The sequence below is a fragment of the Staurois parvus genome, unplaced genomic scaffold, assembly GCF_062004578.1.
Source record: "Staurois parvus isolate SC_StPar_1 unplaced genomic scaffold, SC_StPar_1.0 ptg000090l, whole genome shotgun sequence".
Taxonomy (NCBI): domain Eukaryota; kingdom Metazoa; phylum Chordata; class Amphibia; order Anura; family Ranidae; genus Staurois; species Staurois parvus.
In genome coordinates this window covers 16,352,556-16,374,419 of record NW_028317886.1, presented here as the reverse complement: position 1 = coordinate 16,374,419, position 21,864 = coordinate 16,352,556, and the positions used below count along the sequence as shown (strand labels likewise).

Sequence of the window (21,864 nt, the reverse complement as noted above, 5' to 3'; positions counted from 1 at the left end):
TGGTGCCTCTCTAGCACACCCTGCTGGAGCAAGCTTAGAGATAAACTCCAGGAACTGCAGAACTTTTAAAAATGTGCTGCCTAATAAAGGCAAGATATATTCATCCTCAATGACTTATTAATTTTATTCACTATTTACAGTTTTATTGAGCACCAGGAGTACAGCTATTGCTATACTTTCTGACACTGGACCTTCTGGTCTCTGATCCTGCAACTGCTCTACCTGTCCTTCCTTTGATCTTGTTCAGTCATGGAAGGCTTTGTATCATATGGACCCCTTCACAGAGTACAGAGTATTCTATCAATGGCCACAGAGAGATGGGTGGGCAAAGCGGCTGCTGTGTAGTAGAGCTCATCTTTCCTGTTACAGCATAGGAGTATAGCAATAACTACACCTCCAGTGCTGAGTAAAAATGTAAATAATAAACAACAGATATAGGTCCATGAGATGGCATACATCATCTTGTACTTAACGTATTATAAACCAGCATATTTTTAAAGTGCTGCAGTTCATGGAGTTCCTCCTTAAACAATAACGGAAAAGAAAATACATCGAGGGGAATTTTTCAAAGCTGAAGCAGACAAAATCTGGATCCGCTGTGCATAGCAACCAATCAGCTTCTACCTTTCATTTTTAAAGCTTTACTGAACAAGCTGAAGATATAAGCTGATTGGTTACTATGCCCAGCTGCTCCAGTTTTGATAAATTCTTCTAAATATTCTATGTTTAGAGATCACTCCTGCTGAGTGGTGATGAGCTCAGGCGTTTTTCAACACAAGTCCAAAAACTGCCTGAGCTCCTGCAAAGTGGACAGCCAGTCATAGCTGGTGGAGGCATCCCCTGCCCCACAGACGCATGTTTGCATACAGCTTTGACAGACTCCCGGCAGGATAGCTTAAGCAGGTTTGGACTCACGTTTGAACACGCCTGAGCTCATCCCTACTGCTGAGGTACAGATAGGCTGACTGCAGTCCACTGCTTTCTACACAATCCAAATAATACAAAATGGAATTTAGCAACAAATACTACATCCCTACACCTCCTTTCCACATTCACACATAATACTGATTACAGCAGAACTACACTACATCTGAGCACCACAAACCAAATGCACTATTTAATTCATTGTTAATATTTAAAGTAAACTCCCCAATCCATTCATGTCTCCATGCTTTATTTTGCTGAGAAATCACTTAGAAAAACACCCCTTAGCATTTCTGGCCATATTGCGTCATGTAGCATTTACTTCCTGGAATCCATCTGCCCTTAGCTCAGGCTTGCAGGCAGGAGGATGTGCTTAGCTGAGAAAAACCCTCCTCCCTTCTGAAGACTCCTGGGATGTATGGCATAGTTTGCCTAGGCATAGAAAGCAGGAAATAACTGATGAAGTGTAAAAAAAAGTTTAAATCAAGTAAATATGATATACTTTCCTATCTATTTGCTAATGTTAGTAGCATAGTGATGATAAATAGTCAATGTTGATTAGGAGAGTGAAGCTCCAGGCCCCTTGAAGATGTCTGTGCGGACAAAACTCATTGTGTGCAGTGTTAGCGATGACACCATCACGTCTGCTGACCTGTCGGAACAGCTTAGCATTTGTATGTCAGCTTTTATTTACATTTGTAAGTACCTTTCCTTCATATGAATAAAACTAGTCCAATAATACTATAATATGGAATCCTCTGTCTTTCCTGTGAATATGTATGTGGCGCTGATTTTAAAGGAGCATTGGCTGGGATTTATTCTTGGAGCATCTATGTGGAAACAGCTTGGTCCATATATGCCAGTCTGGTGCATGAGGAAGAGTAGAGCACAAGGCGATGTCCATTGGTCTATTCAATCCTGAGGTCTGATTATTTTGTAAGAGACTCATCTATTTGTGGTAGTGGATCTCTGCATATTGAAAGAAGTGACACAAAACTTTTTTGGATGGGACTTTTTGCACCATTGTATTATTTTTACTGATTTTTGTATTGATTATATACTTCCTAGGTTTTATGTAATTGATGTGTAATGCCCTCCAGGTTAGTTAGGTATTTTTTTTGTTAGATAGAAGCTGAGTAGCAGCTTGGGGATGAGTCAGCCTGGTAGTGAGGTCACCTCAGTACAGGCTGGGAGGCTCTAACAGGTCAAGGCTTCTGGAGCCTTCTCACCTTTCAGAAACCTGAGAGCTTTCTGGAAGAGGGGTGGAGGGGGTAAGGAGGCCCAGATCTGCATGTCTGAGGGACCTTGGCCAATCCCCTGGCAGGAGGCTGGGAATGGTGACCAGGGCAACCCTCAATTGTGGTAGAGCCTGGCTGGAGGTGTGCAGTGTCGAGTGGAAGATGGATTGAGAAAGGCTGGAGTATGGAGTCCGAGAAGAGTCCCCAAGGAGGGGAGTCCACCTCCAAGCAGGTCACTGGAAAAGAGGATCTCCACTATCTCAGTGTCTCCCAGGGAGGACAGTCTGTTTAGCAGGGAAGGGGCCAGCCCAGTGAAAGGCCTGAAGGCAGACACCAACCCACTAAGCTAACAGGAGAGGAATACATAATTAAAAAATCGACCGATCGGTCATCCGATGACCAAGAGGCGTTCGTTCGTTGGTTGAAATCGTGGCCCACATTAACCAATCTAAAAAAATTGTTCGTCGGGCAATATGTAGTGTTGACGTCTTCTGTACAACTGGAAGTGATGCAGTGTGCCTGTGACCTTGTAGCCACTCCCTTCCTTCCAGAATGAGCGATATACACAACAATTAACAGCAATGAGTATAATATAGTTTATTACAGAATCTACAGTATATACATAAATAGTGATACATAAAAATAGAATATGAATAATTCTGGTTTCATTATCTCATTAAGCCAATCTACTTTTAACATTTGGATTTTTCGTTTGTGTTATGAAGATTCCTTGGACACAGGGGCGGACTGACCATTGGGAAACTTGGGCACTGCCCGAGGGCCCCGGGTCAACTGGATTATTCAACTGGATTATTTAGTTCACAATATCGTTATCGGTTAAAACATCCTGCTCATCAACGAAGAGAAAATCGTTTGATCAGTGATTCCGCTAAATTTTTCAGACAATTTTCTTATCGTGTGTATGGGCATTGCACCCCCTGGGCTGGATAAGGGGAGAGGGCAGTCAGGTGCAAGAACCAACTAGCTTCTCATCAGGGACTGTTTCTAAATTAACAGCTCTTGGGCCTCCTTCCCAGGGAATACCTTCAATGCAGCTGGGTGAAGAGAAGGACTCATCCTGTTTCTGAGGATGTACACCTAAAAGCCTTTAGTGCTTTTTGGTGCAAGAACTAGCTAGCTTCTCATCAGGAACTGTTTCTAAATTAACCCGTGCAGAATGGCTACGGGTTCAGTCTGTCTTATCAGGAGATAGGAGGTGGACATTTTAACAAGAGGAGGAGCAGAGAAGTCAGGATCAAACAGCCTTTTTACACAATGCAGAGGATTAACCCCTTAGCTTCCACAGTGAGTATAACAAGCATGCTTTACTGCATATACAGACTGATTGTACTGTTGTGGCTTTAAGTCAGTTTTTAAATATCTTCTTACTATGATTTATTGATGCACATTCCTCTTGATTTCAAAAGAGATAGTTTTACATATTGACATGTTTTTTTTTCATCACCAACACAACACAGAGATTTCAGTGCAACACATTTTATTTTCATTCTCATTTGGTAGTATTGTACTTTACCACCAGTGAGTGCTGCTGTCACCTTTTTTTAAATTTTGTGTTGTCTGACACTGAACGCAGTTTTTATTTTATTACGTATAAAGACAATAGATGACTAAAATACATTTTCACTACAGAAGTGAAAACCTGTTAAGAATGAAATCCAAGCACAATGATGGAAAGCAGGAACCGTGCCTGCATTCTGAACCCCTCCCAGGTACTGGATTTTCATACATGCAGTACACACTCCAGCCAGCAGAGGGCGAGTACAGACGTGAGCCAGAGTGGCGCTAGGACGTGTTGGTGGGAGATGAGGTGTATCGCTCCTCCTGTTTCCAACAGTGTTCCGGATCATAGAGAGGATTGATAGCAAGAGAGGCTCAGACAGCGGCTCTACTTCCGGGTGGTACTGGAGGAGTTTGTCCAAGAGTTGTCTTTTTCAGCCGGCCGGAGACGCAGTGTGGGAGGTCGGGAGAGCCGTGTATTATACTATCCAGGGGAAGAGACGGTTGTCATTATCAGGTGAGGGTGCTGTGTACATTGTATGGGCTGTGTGAGCACACTGAGTGCAGCAACAGGTGGACACAAGTGGCTGCACAGACACCTGAGGTAGACAGTGGACCCTGCTGAGCGAGCTGGGGGCGCCCTGGGTGACCCCCTAGTCCATGTGTCACTGTAAACTCCTCTCCACTTCCAGGAGCAGTCACATGGTTTTTTCTTTTATATGTTGTGACATGTCCCTTCTGCACAGTACAACATTTATGTACGACATCTGCATGTTCTATACTGCTCACTACTGGCCCTGTATAGTAGGCGTGCACACTTTGATTTTTATTACCCAGTGGCTGTGCAATTCGATCCAAACGACTGAATCCACAAACAACCAAAAATCACAACTTCCCTTCTGACGTAGACTGTAAATTTGATGAAACTGAGTCGCTTGTCTAGGATGGGAAATTATCGATCGCTTATCAGTCAGTTGTACGCACTACTGATACAAGTTTTTTTTGGTCATTTATTACAGGTACTTATATGGCGTGGTGACACAGCACTTTATATATTGTACTTTATATGACACAGCACTTTATATATTGTACATTATATGACACAGCACTTTATATGACACATCACTTTATGTATTGTACATTATATGACACATCACTTTATATATTGTACTTTATAATGACATGGCACTGTATATATTGTACTTTATAATATTATTATTATAATACAGGATTTATATAGCGCCAACAGTTTGCTCATCGCTTTACAATATAACGGGAGACAATACAGCAACAATACAGTTCAATACAAGAGGGTTAGGAGGGCCCTGCTCCTTGGAGCTTACAGTATGACACTGCTCTTTATATATTGTACTTTATATGACACAGCACTTTATATACTGTACTTTATATGACAAAGCACTTTATATGACACTGCACTTTACAGTTGTGCTCAAAAGGCAGAAGTTTGCCCCTTGGCAGAAATAAAAATATTACTGATCATGCCAAAAAATGCTCTTTTTTTGAAGGACAATGATCATATGAAACCATTTATTAAATAGTGGTTTGGCTCCTTTTTAAATCATAATAACAGAAATCACCCAAATGGCCATGATCAAAAGTTTACATACCCTGGAATGTTTGGCCTTGGTACAGACACACAAGGTGACACACAAGGGTTAAAATTCCAATTAGAGTTTAATGACCCACATGTGTGGCTTTTTAAATTTCAATTAGTGTCAGTGTATAAATAGTCAATGAGTTTGTTAAGTCTTACGTGGAAGCACTGACTAGGTTAGATACTGAGCCATGGGGATCAGAAAAGAACTGTCAAAAGTCCTACGTAACAAGGTAATGGAACTTTATAAAGATGGAAAAGGACATAAAAAGATGTTCAAAGCCCTTATTACGTAGGACTTTTGACAGTTCTTTTCTGATCCCCATGGCTCAGTATCTAGCCTAGTCAGTGCTTCCACGTAAGAGCTAACAAACTCATTGACTATTTATACCAGGGGTGGGCAAACCTTCATAGGAGACAGATTTTCATGCTACACCGGTCTTCAGGGCGGACTGTGAGAGGAGCCTAGCTCCCCTCACGTTCTGCGCGGGCCAGATTAAAAGGTCCGCCGGGCCGTAGTTTGCCCATTGCTGATTTATACACTGACACTGATTGCAATTTAAAAAGCCACAGATGTGGGTCATTAACCTCTAATTGGCATTTTAACCCTTGTGTGTCACCTTGTGTGTCTGTACCAAGGCCAAACATTCAAGGGTATGTAAACTTTTGAGCACAACTGTATATATTGTACTTTATATGAACCAGCACTTTATATATTGTACATTCCCACCAGTCCCCACCCCTGCTTACAATCTAAGTTCCCTAACTTAAAGTAGAACTATAGGTAGAAAAAAGTTTCTCATTTTGGTTGGAGCAAGAGAGGGTTATATCCCGTCAGTTTTTTTTTCGTCATCTGTGTCCCATTGGGGAGATTTACCTTCACTTCCTGTCTCTTAGCCAAAACAGGAAGTGAGAGGAAATCCCTGTCAATTAAGGGAATACCTTGGGGACCTCCAGACCACCAGAATTAGTGTCTCCATTTGAAAAATGTCCCCTTTCTTACTTTTCTGGGGGCAACCCAAGATTTGGGGTCTTCTTTTACTTTCACTTTCAATGAGAATGGTGAACAGGACAAACAGGACAACAGGACACAATAAAAACTGGGAGGTGTTCTGATCCATTCTCCACTGTGTCAAAAATGAATTTAAAAAAAAAAAAAAATTTGTCTTTAGTTATTCTTTACCCTAGGTTCACACCTAAGCATTTTCCGCATAAACGCACTAGAGTCCATTTAATATGATTTCCTGTGGGACAGGTTTACATCTCTGCGTTTCCACTGGTGCAGTTTTTGGAAGGGTCAGGGACTTTTTTAAATGTTGCGTTTTTGGTTCTATAGATTTAAATGGAAATGCTGCAGAACAGCATGTAGTGTGTTTTTGCTGCATTTTTGCTGCATTTATGTGTTTTGCATTTTAAATCTGCCTAGCAACAAGGGAAAAAAAGCAAAACGCATGTGCAAAAACGCACTGTAGAAACGGGTCAAACGCAAACTGCATAGGTGTAAACCTAGCCTTAGGGCTCATTCACACCATGGTGCAGAGACCTCAGTTTTTCTGCAAAGTCACAATGGAATCAATTGTTCTCTATGTGTCCTGTTCACACCACAACACTAGTATCACATGCAGATTTTTCCTGGGCAGGAATGTGCAACGTGTATAAAACTCTGAGGTTCATATAAAAACTGATGTCCCTGTAAGTGAAATCTGCGTGTTGGTTTCTTTCAGTTTTCATGCACGTATGGTGTGAACAAGGCCTTAGCCCAGGTTTACACCAATGTGATGCGAGAAACGCTGCGAATCCTGTGCAATTCCTGCACCACATTGCAATCACATTGTGCTTATGCGATCTGGTGCGGGTTTCAATGATAAATTAATGACACCTCGAAACAGATCACAAAACATGTTGCGAATACCAGAAATTGCATTGGGTGGGTGATAACACCCATGCGATTCGATTCAGATGCGGATTTAAAAAAGGGTTCTGCATCTTTTTTGGTGTGAATGTGATGCGATTTGAGCCATACAAAATGTATGGCTCAAATTGCTCCACACAGACATTTTCATGTAATTCACACATGAATGCAGTGCGATTCCTGTAGGAATTACATGTGGTGTCTGGCACTGCATAGTGTGAACTCGGGCCTAAAGTGGAACTAAAGCCATAAATGTAACTGTTTAAAAAATCAGCTACATTCACGGCATGATGGGAATGATAACTGTCACGTTTGCTTGTGCTCTCATCTGAACTGTCAAACCATCAAATGACTGGTGTCATAACAGATCACATGATGAGCACCATGACAGTTACAGATCAAATAGAAGCTAGGATGGCGGCTTTCCTGGCTGAAAAGGAGAAAAGGGTTTAGTTCCAGTTTAAGCTGACTATTGATGGTTAGAGGGCTGATTTAAAAAAAAAAAAAAAAAAAAAAAGCTGTTTCTCCCATTCATGCATTCAAGATAGATGGAAGAATCCTCCCTCCTGTGTTATTGTATTTATACAGTGGGGACTCTTCCACCACCAGAATGCACAGATCAGCTCTGATTGAAGCAAATTTTCCATCAAGCCCATTCGGATTCTCAATTCATTGATGGCCAGTTTTACGTACATACACATAAAAGTGCCAGTTTAGACAGGAGGCAGTCAACCTACCAGCATGTCTAGTGTGGGAGGAATCCGGAATACACATCACACAAACACAGGGAGAAGATGGAAACTCCATGTAGGTAGTGCCATGGTTGGGATTCAGACTGACGACCCCAGTGCTGCTAGGCAGAAGTGCTAACCATTAAGCCACTGTGCTGCACAAATTTGATTGTATTTCGAACAATCAGATTATGTGTTTTCATTGTGGAAACAGATGTAATTGCAACTATTGATCAAACTTTACTTCCCTGTGTGTGTCGTATCAATCCATTGGGTTGTTGACCTGATGAAGGGGTCCTGAGAGACTCCGAAATGTTGCCTTGCTGTAACTATGTGATCGTTCATTAAAACATTTGGACCCATATTGGTGATCCTCGGTGTGCTGGTGACATTCTCCCTTGCTGATTCTATTCGATTCCAGCCGACTGTCACTGCAGCACCCACTTTTACACACAGCCATTTTTAACGCAGGAACGTGTGCGTTTGGATTGTACACTTGCCAATCCTAGTGGTCACATGATCGGCATGCCCGCCTTTGCTTTCAAGCATTTAGAACCTCTTAAAGGGACAGGAGGTGGTGATGGGAAGGGATTCAAAATAATGGTGGTGTTGTAAATAAAACTGCCCGAGGGTTATGCTGGGCATACACAAAAAGATTTTCATTTTAAGAACGTTTGGTCAGTTTTTATAATCACTAGTGGGGTCAGATCAATATTAGTTTTTGACCACAGTGACAAGAAAAGTTCAAAGGAGCAAGATGGAAGAGTTTTTTCTAACTTTCGTTCAGGATTTAGGCTTCTTTCCCACTTGTCTGTATCTGCATATGTGTTTTAGCTGCAATTTTACCATGTTTGTGGTGTGTTTTACACAGGACATGGCTCAAAAACTGCATCAAAACACATTGCAGTGCATTTTTTATGCGTTTCTGTAGCGTTAGCTATGCATTCCAATTTTATATATATATATATATATATATATATATATATATATATATATATATATATATATATATATATATATATTATTTTTTTTTTTTTTTTTTTTTTTTTTTCTGCAAGGAACGTGCACCAAAAATACAGCAAGCAGGATTTTACTGAATGCAGTGGACCCGCAACAGATTAGTGCGAAGAGTTCTATAGAATTACATGGTCACACATTTTTCTTCTGCTTTTTTTTTTAATGCAAAAGCGGAAGAAAATGGATCAATCTGAAAGCAGCCTTATTCATTCCATAATCTAGTGTTACATGCAAGTGAAATTTTCAGACAACATTCGCCCAGTCATTGAATGTAGACTGAATTTTCATATGAATGTTTGTACAAAAGTTCTCATTCAAAAATCTACTAGTGTTTATCCAGCTTTGTTCTGCCCTAAAACTGAATGGATGCAGGCAGGTGGACTCCTCAGTATGTCCTGTTCATTATAGGTGGATTTGGTTACTGAGTTTCCAGGTCTTCCTTCCCATCTTGGTCATTACAGGGTGGTGTCACTGTGAGTGATGAGGTACTAGAATCCAGCAGGAGGTGTGATAGTCCTTGACCAGAAAAAGGGGCATTACCAGGATTTTTAGGAACAAAGAAAAGCTATCTGCTAAGCAAGTGTTGGTGTTACTAAACCCAGGGCCCTGCATTCACTATATCTGGTTTCCCACAGTACACACAACATGGAAATGCAATTATTTTAGTAAATCTAAATTGCTAAATAACCTTTAATCATCAGCAGATAGGGCAGTCTTGTGACTTCTATCAGTGCCCAGCAGAGCACTGGTAAAAGCTTGTAGAAAGAGCTTTCATTCTCCCCTGATTGTCCTATGAGGCCTGATCCTCTGGACAGTGCTGATTGGCCTTGAGCTGATCACATGCACTCTCCCAAGAAAAAAAAAACCTCTAGCAATACACACCGAACTGAGCATGTGCAGCAAGGCTCTATCCTATCAGCAGATGGATTGGGTACTGTGGAAGAAGGGGAGGATCAGAGAAGACAGGCTCATGCATGCTTTTTACACATTGTGGAGGATTAACCCCTTAGGTTCCACAGTGAGTATAACAAGCATGCTTTACTGTATTTACAGACTGGTTTTACTGTTGGTTTAGTAACACTTAAAATATTGCCTGCTTACTGTCTATAGCTGCCTTTCTCAACCTTTTTAACCAGGAGGTACCTTTTTGAAGTCTTGGGGAACCCCTGCTAAGAATGTTTATATATACAGCTCTTGATAGATTAGATATTTTTTTAGCAGCCCCAGAACCATGACAAAATTATTTTCAGTAATAATCCGTAAATTTAAATTATTAATAATATTGGCTAGGAAAGAAATATAAACATTAAAAAATTAAAGTGGTCCTTTACATTGATGGGCAATGCACCCCTTACAATGGTGGTCAGTGTAGTGTTTTCCCTAACATTGGTCACCAGTGGGATATGTAGTCTTTAGGTTAGTGATCAGTGGGAGAAGGACCCCTCCACCCTATGCTGTTGGTTATTATAGTACCCCATTACATTGGCGGTCAGCCAAGAGATCTGCCCACTGCTTCACTAGAGGCAGCCACTAGAGGAACCTAGTCAGAGAAAGGCTGGTGTATAGTAATGTGCATTCTGTTTGATTAATTAGCAAATAGCTGTATGGTGTGATCACATGAGTGCATGGCTCTGAACCTCAAGTGGATGATGTGTCTGGTAAGAGGAGATGCCGAAAACTCCCAGAGCATGGCCACCGCTGGGTGATGTCGCTGCTTATGGAATTTAGCACCGTGTGTGGTCACATGATCACCAGGAAAAAAGAAAAAAAAAAAAAAGGTATTTACACTGTTATGTAATGAAATGGTATACAGCATTACTAAAGGCAGTGAGCAGGCATCATTTAAAGCTTGGCTTTGGCCCTACTTCTCCTGTGGGTCACAGTAGTGTACTTTGTTCTGCACTCCTGTGACCTGTATTCATTCCATAGCAGGCTTAAGCCCACTGTTGTCTGATGTCACTGAACCGGTCAAGACTCTGGTGGGATCCCGACTTTAATGCCGGGATCCACCCAGATGCCTGAGGGACAGCTTGTTTAGCCTCTCAGCTTGCTGCTGAGAACCGAAGCCAGCCATCCATCCCCCCCCCCCCCCCTCCCTCCAAGCCCAGCAGTCCAGTGAACTCAGGAGGGGCAGAGCAGACAGCCGGTGACTGACAATCACCAGCTCTCTGCTCGCTGAAGACCGAGAATTGAGCGATCAGTGCTCTTTGGTTGCTCACTTCTTGGTCTTAGAAGCGGCAGGGGGGCATATGCAGCATCGCACCTAGTTTGAGTATGTATGTTTGTTTTTCAAAACTCACACTTCTCTTTTAGGCAAGATTTTGCTTCTTGATTGATTTAACTGTCAATATGTAATGAACAACTGAGGCTACATTCATACCCCTTCCATTGCGTTTAGAGCTGTGATGTTGGTAACTGTGTTTATCTTTAGCTATAGTTTTTAAACCATTGTATTGATGTACAGTTTTTAAGGTCTGGATCACACTATTTCTGTTGATCTGCATAGATCAGTGTAGGCTTAACACAGGGTCACATAGAAAACAAATGTTTTCCACATGTCCTCTTCTCACATAGCACTGGGTTATGGTACAGTTTGCGCATGAAAATGCTGCGTAACTTATTGCACTGCAGCTCCAAGCAACATGCTGACATGCATATGATTTAATAACGTGTCACCCTTCAATAAAGTTAAAAAGAGAGAAACTAAACTGTAACCACACATTGCATCCTTGCTTCTTCTATACAACATACAGCAATACACACACATTTTATTGTGATGACTGGTATGAATGAGCTAATACATTGCCAATACATGTAAATGCAGCATGTTCCTCTTCATGCAATTCACACATTGTCAACTACTGAGCCTTTTGTAAACAATACATTTCAGCTTGTTATTGCACTGGGCCTGCGTTGAGCAACACAGCCCAACACACATGATGTGACCGGGCCCTGAATGCACCAGGATCTGCCACCTCAATGGATTGTGTTATGTATATTGAGGTACAATATGTGCTAAATAGATGTCCCCAGATACTAGGGTAAAGTGCAAGCATCCCAAGCTTTGAGTGATCCGTATGGAGGGTCACACTGTAACAGACATCTTTGAAGATCCCATTCATTGTCAAGGTGGGTCAGGTAGTAGTGTGAATAATACCCAGATGAGCATTTCCACACCCTGCTCTTTTCTGATTGGATGTTTCAGCCTTGGAAGCCTGTTGTTTATTATGAAAAATATGGTGAGGGAATCTGACACTGTTGTCCTTGTCCATATTGGCCTTTCATTGGGATTCACATTTTTACTTTCTGGGGAAATTATTCATGAACTGTAATTGGTTACTTTAGGCAAGAGTTTAACCTTTTTGTTGAAATCATTTTGTTTCATTTTTGTGTATGTGCATTTTGGTGATTTAAATGCCATGACTAGAGAAATATACAGTAAAGACTGTAAAATTTTTGGTCAATATTTTTTGTGTATGCACATATGTTTCCCTTGGTTAAAATGTATCTTCAGCTTCTTCAGATGTCAGTTACTTTTCTTGTCTGAAACACTTTTAAGCCTGGTACACATGTTTAAGTTTTTTGGGTTTTTTTTTCCCTTTCATCCCAGCAGGCTGACTGAAAAAAACCTGAGAGGTTGCTGTACTAACTATGCAATGTTGGTACAGCGATCTCCCCCACTGTTCTATTGTGTTCTGACAGGGGGACTGCCCCACCACCAGAGCACACCGGTCAGTGCTCGCAGCCATTGGCTACAAGTGCTGATCGGATGCCAGTCAGCCGCTGCTTTTCAAACATGCTTGTGCAACAGAAGTTATTCATGAGATCAGCTGCAGTTGGACAGGCAGCTGTACACACGGGTCAAAAGTTGTCCAGTTCCTACTATATTTGGTCTGTGTGCACAGAGCTTTACTCTTACCCAGCTACAATTGTTAGCAGGTATTTTGGGCACCCCATCCCAGTACTGATCATGTGCATTCCCAACCCCCAACAGAAGATCTTATCAAACCCTCCACTGCCCAAACGAGTGATCTACAACCATAACTGAAGATCATATGTCTCACTCGAACACTGAGGAGCACCAATTACTTGCTTAAAAGTAATGAGAGCCCTCACCTTACCCTTTACAGGCCACCACCCATAATCCACTTATCCTCTGTTATTTTAGCAAATAGACTTTCTTTTATGTCTCATGCGCAAACACTCCATGATGGGTTTTGTCAGTTCAGTCCTCTTTCTTGTTTTTCACCTTTTTATAATAGATTTTTCTAAGTATCTTTTGAGGTATATTGTTATATGCAATGATCGAATACAATATTACACTTTATTATATTATAATAGGTATATTGAAACATTGCTATATGATTGCAACGTTGTATATAATTGTCTATCTCTCTGCTTTTATAGTGCAGTTGAGATAAGCAAAAGGAACTAAGTTCAAGAACCCGGATACATTGCATGCACAAGGTGCAGCTCTTCCACAGTAAAGCCTGGTACACTCTACTATGGTTTTTTTTTTGTTTTTTTTTTTTCATTCAACCCAGTAGGCTGAATGGGGAAAAAAATTGAGAGCTCAGGAGGAGCCGCTGTACTAACTTTTCGATGTTAGTACAGCGATCTGCCCTGCTGTGCTAATGTGTCCTGACAGGGGGACTGCCCACTGGCTGAGAACACTGGGAGCTCAACGGCAGATCTTTTTCGGTGTGCCCATTGACAGGAACCGGCCAAACCAGCTGCTGTACACATGGTCAGAATGTTGGCTGGTTTTTCGTTGAACCAGCCGATGCCACCTGACAGTCGGCCTGTGTGTACTAGACTTAAGGCAGTGCTTGGAGACGTATTCTATAGCCTCCATGCATTTGGCCTATATCAACATTGCTCTTTGTACTGTATTGTTGAAAATACATTTTTGTCTGCTGTGAAAGTTCTAAACCTAACTTTATTATAATTTTTCTGCGACCTTTAAGCTGTATGTGTCTGAAAGGAGAAATAAAATCTACATTGCGTGTTTGCATTCAATGCACCATTGGGCAAATCATTGCTCAATGGGGTGTGCTCATAATTGATTATTGTACAGTTGTCTTCTTTTCTTTGACAGAGCATGTTATCCTTCAAAGTGTATGAAATGAAAGCAGCTTGTGTTGCCTTGTAGCAACAGATCAAGTTCCTCTTTTTACTCTCCTGCTGTCATTTCCAGGGCAGATCTAAATGTTTTTATTTTGCTGTGTATAAAGGAGAGAATTTTCCTTTCTGGACTTCTACAGCACCAGTGGTTAGCACTGATGGGGGTATTTTATACATTAGTAGGAAGAGTATTGGTGTATAGTAGTCCATAGCTCACAGTCTGACATCAGCTTGTTTTAGTTAGCCATGTCTAAGTTACTGTTACTGATTTGACTATCAGTTCTGTGGCATAGTGAATATCATTGTACTGTTAGTAAATAGGCCCAACTCAAGCCATTTGGAGAAAAGATTTACCTAATGAGACCCAGCCACAACTGTGGTTGTGCTTGTTTGCTTTCTGAACCTCTGTTGGTTCAGAAAACTTAAGCAGATGGCTGCTACCTGACACAACTTAGGCTCTTACTCAACTTCCAGATCTTTATGTATTTATTTATGATACTTATATAGCGCCGTCAATTTTCGCAGCACTTTACATATATATTGTACATTCACATCAGTCCCTAACCCTCAAGGGGTGTACAATCTAAGGTCCCTAACTTACATCCATGCACATACTAGGGCCAATTTAGACAGAATCCAATTAACCTACCAGCATGTCTTTGGAGTGTGGGAGGAAACCAGAGTACCCGTAGGAAACCCACGCAGGCACAGGGAGAACATGCAAACTCTAGGCAGGTGGTGCCGTGGTTGGGATTCGAACTAACGACCCTAGTACTGCCAGGGGGAAGTGCTAACCATTTAGCCACTGTACTGCCCCTAGATCTTATGTGACAATAACTGCCAAGACTCGTTCCCTGAAGAACTGAAAGTTGCTGCTCTGTGCTCTTTCAAGGCATGATGGAATTTCATTCTGGAGGAGGATTTGATAATTAAGCCACATCTATAAATGAATATAACAGAAATATAACAATGATTACATTGACTGTTTTCCCCCAATGAACGGTTATCTGTGTTAACTGCTTATTTCAGCATGTTGTATGACATGAACCACTTTGCTACCCTAGCAAATTTTAAATTTTTTGCATATACAGTGGGGCAAAAAAGTATTTAGTCAGCCACCAATTGTGCAAGTTCTCCCACTTAAAAAGATGAGAGAGGCCTGTAATTGGCATCATAGGTAGACCTGAACTATGAGAAACAAAATGAGAAAAAAAATCCAATCACATTGGCTGATTTGGAAAGAAATGATTTGCAAATTATGGTGGAAAATAAGTATTTGGTCACCTACAAACAAGCAAGTTTTCTGGCTCTCACAGACCTGTGCCTTCTTCTTTAACCTCCCTAGCAGTATGATTATTTCAGATTTTTGGTGCTGAAAGCGGTACCATTTTTTTGCACGGGAATATGTATTTTTTTTATTGTAGGCTGTAATTTTTAGGAAAAACTCACTGAAATCTGTCCGAACAAGAGTCTAGTAAACATCCCGGGTATGATAAAATTTGAAACACAAAATCATAAATTATAATTTAATAAATAATCATAAAAATAATAAAAAATTTAATTCAATAATATAATCAAACCAAAAACACTGAAATGTGAAATAGAGCGCCAAGTTCGCACATTGCTGAGCTCAGTCGCAAAATCGTTTTCAGTGTCTGATGACGAATTTCCCCCACGAATCATTATCACTCAATTCTGCAAGTGGTTCTGATTTACTATCGCTGTTCTCTAGCTGATCTAAACCGCTTTTGACCTAAAGGGACACTTTTTGGACGCCATGGACATTTCTCAGTTTCCAGGCAGAAAGAACAGACAAAATGCAGGCAGGGCGCAGGACAAAGCATTAGGGACAATATGTATGTGAAATTGGTTGAGACAGCAATGTTTTACTATGTAAAATGTAAAAAAAAAAAATGACATTTTTTAAAATTTTTAAATTTCCCGTCGGCGGCGCCTGTACGTCCCGACGTCACAGGGACAGGACACAGAAGCCGGATGCCGGCATCGGCTGGAGGAGATGGCCGGGGACGCTGCAGGGGACACATCGTGGGAGCGCAGGGTAAGGTAAGTGAAGAACACATGCCGGAGCAGCGCCGCATGGTATTCCCGAGTGTAGCTCGGGGTTACCGCTTTTGGTACTGAAATGTTACCCCGAGCTACACTCGGGAATACCGCCAGGGAGGTTAAGAGGCTCCAATGTCCTGCACTCATTACCTGTATCAATAGCACCTGTTTGAACTTGTTATCAGTATAAAAGACACCTGTCCACAACCTAGTAGTTGGTCAATATCAAAAGTTCATCTCAATACTTTGTTATATATCCTTTGTTGGCAATGACAGAGGTCAAACGATTCCTGTAAGTCTCCACAAGGTTGGCACACATTGTTGCTGGTATGTTGGCCCATTCCTTCATGCGGATCTCCTCTAGAGCAGTGATGTTTTGGGGCTGTCGCTGGGCAACACGGACATTCAACTCCCTCCAAAGGTTTTCTATGGGGTTGAGATCTGGAGACTGGCTAGGCCACTCCAGGACCTTGAAATGCTTCTTACGAAGCCACTCCTTCGTTGCCTGGGCGGTATGTTTGGGATCATTGTCATGTTGGAAGACCCAGCCACGTTTCATCTTCAATGCCCTTGCTGACGGAAGGAGGTTTGCACTCAAAATCTCACGATACATGGCCCCATTCATTCTGTCCTGTACATGGATCAGTCGTCCTGGTCCCTTTGCGGAGAAACAGCCCCAAAGCATGATGTTACCACCCCCATGCTTCACAGTAGGTATGGTGTTCTTTGGATGCAACTCAGCATTCTCTCTCTTCCAAACACGACGAGTTGTGTTTCTACCAAACAGTTCTATTTTGGTTTCATCTGACCATATGACATTCTCCCAATCCTCTTCTGTATCATCCAAATGCTCTCTAGCAAACTTCAGACGGGCCCGGACATGTACTGGCTTAAGCAGGGGGACACGTCTGGCACTGCAGGATCTGAGTCCCTGGCGGCGTAGTGTGTTACTGATGGTAGCCTTTGTTACGTTGGTCCCAGCTCTCTGCAGGTCATTCACTAGGTCCCCCCATGTGGTCCTGGGATTTTTGCTCACCGTTCTTGTGATCATTTTGACCCCACAGGGTGAGATCTTGCGTGGAGCCCCAGATCGAGGGAGATTATCAGTGGTCTTGTATGTCTTCCATTTTCTAATTATTGCTCCCACAGTTGATTTGTTCACACCAAGCTGCTTGTCTAGTGCAGATTCAGTCTTCCCAGCCTGGTGCAGGTCTACAATTTTGTTTCTGGTGTCCTTCGACAGCTCTCTGGTCTTCACCATAGTGGAGTTTGAAGTGTGACTGTTTGAGGTTGTGGACAGGTGTCTTTTATACTGATAACAAGTTCAAACAGGTGCCATTGATACAGGTAATAAGTACAGGACAGAGGAGCCTCTTAATGAAGAAGGTACAGGTCTGTGAGAGCCAGAAATCTTGTTTGTTTGTAGGTGACCAAATACTTATTTTCCACCATAATTTGCAAATCAATTCTTTCCAAATCAGCTGATGTGATTGTCTGGATTTATTTTCTCATTTTGTCTCTCATAGTTGAGGTCTACCTATGATGCCAATTACAGGCCTCTCTCATCTTTTTAAGTGGGAGAACTTGCACAATTGGTGGCTGACTAATTACTTTTTTGCCCCACTGTATGTGAAAATCTTAATGTTTTAGCTAGAAAATAACTTTAAGTCCCAAACAACTATATTTTTTCCTTGTGATGAAAAAGGTGCTAGATGAAATGTTTTTTGTCGCAGCTTTTAATTAAATTATAGTTTCAGGAAAAAAATACACTGTGACTGAAATGAATTTTGGTGTACACAAAATAAACACTTTATAGAAGTGAAATCGTGTCCATAAGGGGATGCTTTAAAATCTTTTACAGGTCATCAGTTTAGAGTTAACAGTAAATGATGGCCCTAAAATTATTGTTCTCACTCTGCTGTTTGTGGTAGTACCTAATCTGTGTTGCACAATTGCTGTTTACATACGCATGCAGGGGTGTGGAAGTTTTTTAAAAAACTACTTGTCCAGGAACTAAATCGGTGTCCCAATCTACTTGTCCCCCATGACAATTTACTTGTCCTGATCAAAAAACATAACTTTTAACCAAAACCATATTTAAATCTGCTTAAGTAATGTCTGGGACTTTTAAAAACAAAAGGGATTTTATGGCAACTTTTTAATATTGTGCTGTTTATCTCCTCCCCTCCCTGCCTGTCTCAAGCCCCGCCCCCAGGGACTAGCAGGGAGAGGAGAGACTTTGCAGTGTAATGAGCACCAATTGGCTGCTCATCAGGAAAGGGGAGTGTCCAACTTATTCTTTATCCATTTCACTGCCTGAGCTGTTTTTGTGTTTGCACACGTTTAAATAATCATTTTAGGCCTGAAAATTACACAAACCCCCCAAAGCATGATATATTTTCTGATATCAGAGATCCTAGAGAATAAAATAGCGATAGTTCCAATTTTTTTTGTGTCACACGATATTATCACAAGGGTCTAGGAAACAAAATTTCAGTAAAAAAATACACAAGTTAATTTTAGGGCACAAAAAGCAATAAATTATCCAATTTTTTTGCAAAATATAAAAGACGAGGTTGCAGCGAGTAAATAAATATTTAACATGTCAAACCTTAAATTTGTGTACGCTCGTGAAACGGCAACAAACTTTAGTAACCCTATATTTTCTATAGGTGACACATTTTTAAGCCCCTTATAGGTCATCGGTATAGTGTAAGGAGGAGGTCTGGTGTTAGAATTATCGCTCTCATCCTGGCCTGCGCGATGTGTATCGCAATCCACGTTTTCATGTGAAGTGCAGGCGCCCGAGCATGTGCTTTTACGTTTGTGCGTTCGTGCATATGTGGGGGTGGGGGGCCTTGAAAAATTTAGTAGTGTTATATGCTTGGGTGTAACTTCCATTAAAAAAAAAAAAAATAAAAAAAAATTTATTTTTGATGACAGGTTCTCTTTTTTGATACATCCAGGGTATAAAAGTCCCTGCATGTCTCCCCTGTACTACGCTTAATCTAATGCGGTGCACATCACCTAACAGGTGAGCTCTGCTGCTTGCCCGCAGCAGGACTAAAGGCCAAAAAAAACTACCTGCCCTGCGCCTGGAACTACATGTCCTGGGCGTCGGGTGATAGGAATTGCACATCCCTGGCATGTTTGCATCCAAATGCACTATAGTGCCAAAAGTATTGTGATGCCTGCCTTTACTCACACGAACTTTATTGGCATCCCAGTCTTAGTCCGTAGGGTTCAGTATTGAGTTGGCCCACCCTTTGTAGCTATAAGAGCTTCAACTCTTCTGGGAAGGCTGTCCACAAGGTTTAGGAATGTGTCTATGGGAATGTTTGACCATTCCTCCAGAAGCACATTTGTGAGTTCAGGCACTGATGTCGGATAAGAAGGCCTGGCTCACAGTCTCCGCTCTAATTCATCCCAAAGGTGTTCTATTGAGTTGAGGTCAGGACTCTGTGCAGGCCAGTCATGTTCCTGCACCACAAACACTCTCATCCATGTCTTTATGGACTTTGCTTTGTGCACTGGTGCACAGTCATGTTGGAACAGGAAGGGGCCATCCCCAAACTGTTCCCATAAAGTTGGAAGCATGAAATCGTACAAAATGTCTTTGGTATGCTGACGCCTAAAGACTTTGCTTCACTGGAACTAAGGGTCCAAGCCCAACCACTGAAAAAGAACCCCACAAAACCATAATCCGCCCCCCCTCCACCAAACGTTACACTTGGCACAATGCAGTCAGGCAAGTACTGTTCTCTGTTCAGTTTTATGACTATCAGCTCAAGCCTGACTCTCTCTGTGTGAGTGCTGTATTACCAACCACCACCCCCCCCCCCCCTTGCTTTTGCTGTATCTTATCTCTAGCCTCCCTCCCTTTTTTTTTTTTTTTTTTTTTCATCTCTTCTAACATTCTGCTAAAACTTTGTGATTTGTATAGTACTGCTTGGACCTCGAAGGGGACACTCCCTGACAGCTTGTCCTCAAAATTGTATGTTAGTTCAAATAAAAAAAGTATCACGGACAGTACTCAATTGTTCCTGTCGCAAATGCACTAATACGGCTACAATCACCTCAAGTTACAATCACCTTGGAATATAGATGCTGATTGTCCAAAAACAGTATGGAAGTTGTGAAAGTTGTGGAACCACCCTGTGGTGGTGTCCTTTTTCCAGGACAGTGAGGTGCACATGTTGGACAGAGAGGACAACTGGTTCACAAAAGGTGTGAAAGAGTCCATCTATGAAAATTGGAGCAGCCATCCTAGAACATCTCTACCATGGTGATTTTGGAAACAATTCACACCTTTTAGCCATGTAAATGGAGGAATGAACACCTGTGAAGACTTTCTGAAATCAAGGATTGGATTATGTTGCTGAGACAGTGTATTTCCCATAACTTTCACACCTCCCATCCTGTTTGGGGATTTACTAAAACTGGAGCACTCAGAATCTGCTGGAGCTGTGCATGGTAGCCAATCAGCTTCTAACTTCAGCTTGTTCAATTAAGCTTTGACAATAACCCGGAAGCTGATTGGTTTGTATGCCGAGCTGCACCAAATTTAGTACTCTCCAGTTTTAGTAAATAACCCGCTCAATGTCTACACATACCATAGTGATTGGACTGAGGTGTCAGTGGTAATTGTGTGGATCTAATTGTTAGGATATTTTCCTGACATTCGTTAACCCCTTAACGCTGGCACCTCCCAGCCCTTTAAGGGGTTTCTGACACGGGGGGTGGGGTTTAGGGTCGTGACCGCTGTGATTGGCTGTTACGGCAGTCACATGATCGGAAAGGTCCCGATCGCAAGGAGAGATTGGGACCTTTCCGTGGGACGCCAACACGTGCTGAGAGCACGCAGGGCGCACGCTCTCAGCATGTTTGTTTACAAATGGTATGTAAATATGCGGCTGCTCTGCGTCAAGGCTCAGCCGCCGAGAGGCCACATATTTGCGTACTGTTGGGATGAAGAGGTTAAAATTTAACAAATGGTTTGGAGATGCTACAAAATGTCTTTAGCATTACAGTACAAGTTCAATTGAATCTGAATAACAATGTTTAGCTAATTATTAAAAGAATTAAAAAAATGTTTATCATACATGGTTTGAAGACAGTTAAATGTTAGCCACGTAGTTTTCATCTACTTTAAAAGCATAGTTGAAATACTAAGGTGTGAGCTAATTTTTTAAAAATCTGTTCAGATAGATTTCTAATCCAGACATTTTGTCAAACAGCACACAAATGTTTTGACATAACCTTTCTCCTGCAGTCCATACAGGTTGGGGCAGCTTCAGCTTGTTATTGTTTAGAGAAGGGGCAGCAGTAAGCAATAAGGTCAGTTCTGTGTTCCCTCTTCCATCAACGAGCTCACTGTGTAGTGTAGTAAAGCCTGATTGGGTTACACAATACCACAGATATAAATGTAGTGCTGTCAGTTTCCTGTTGCTTCCTGACCATGGCATCAAGAGTCAGATCTGTGGTAGGTTGTATCCCTTTAATGGGACCTACAGTATGTTGTGCATGATACAATTAGATTGTAACATGTGTGGCCAGATTTACTCATGTACAGTGCTCAGCATAAATGAGTACACCCCAATATATTTGTCAGAAAACCTTTTACATTCCTTTCAAAATCAACATTTTCTATGGGACACTATACTACAAAATACTCCCACAAATGCGGGCCATTGATTGCAAACAAGATTTGTTAATTTGCAC

At 41.6% G+C, this 21,864-nt stretch overlaps 1 protein-coding gene across 3 annotated transcripts in view; it reads left to right on the top strand.

Annotated features, from left to right (window-relative positions):
• The first annotated feature begins 4,009 nt into the window (after positions 1–4,009).
• The window catches only part of ARFIP1 (ARF interacting protein 1), a 189,823-nt gene continuing 171,968 nt past the window's right edge, over positions 4,010–21,864 (top strand). The window contains exon 1 of one of the 3 annotated variants that reach the window (XM_089670449.1): positions 4,010–4,197. The gene's annotated coding sequence lies outside the window, so the exon portion shown is untranslated. The remainder of the gene's footprint in view (positions 4,198–21,864) is intronic. The other 2 variants (XM_089670450.1, XM_089670451.1) reach the window with 2 other exon arrangements.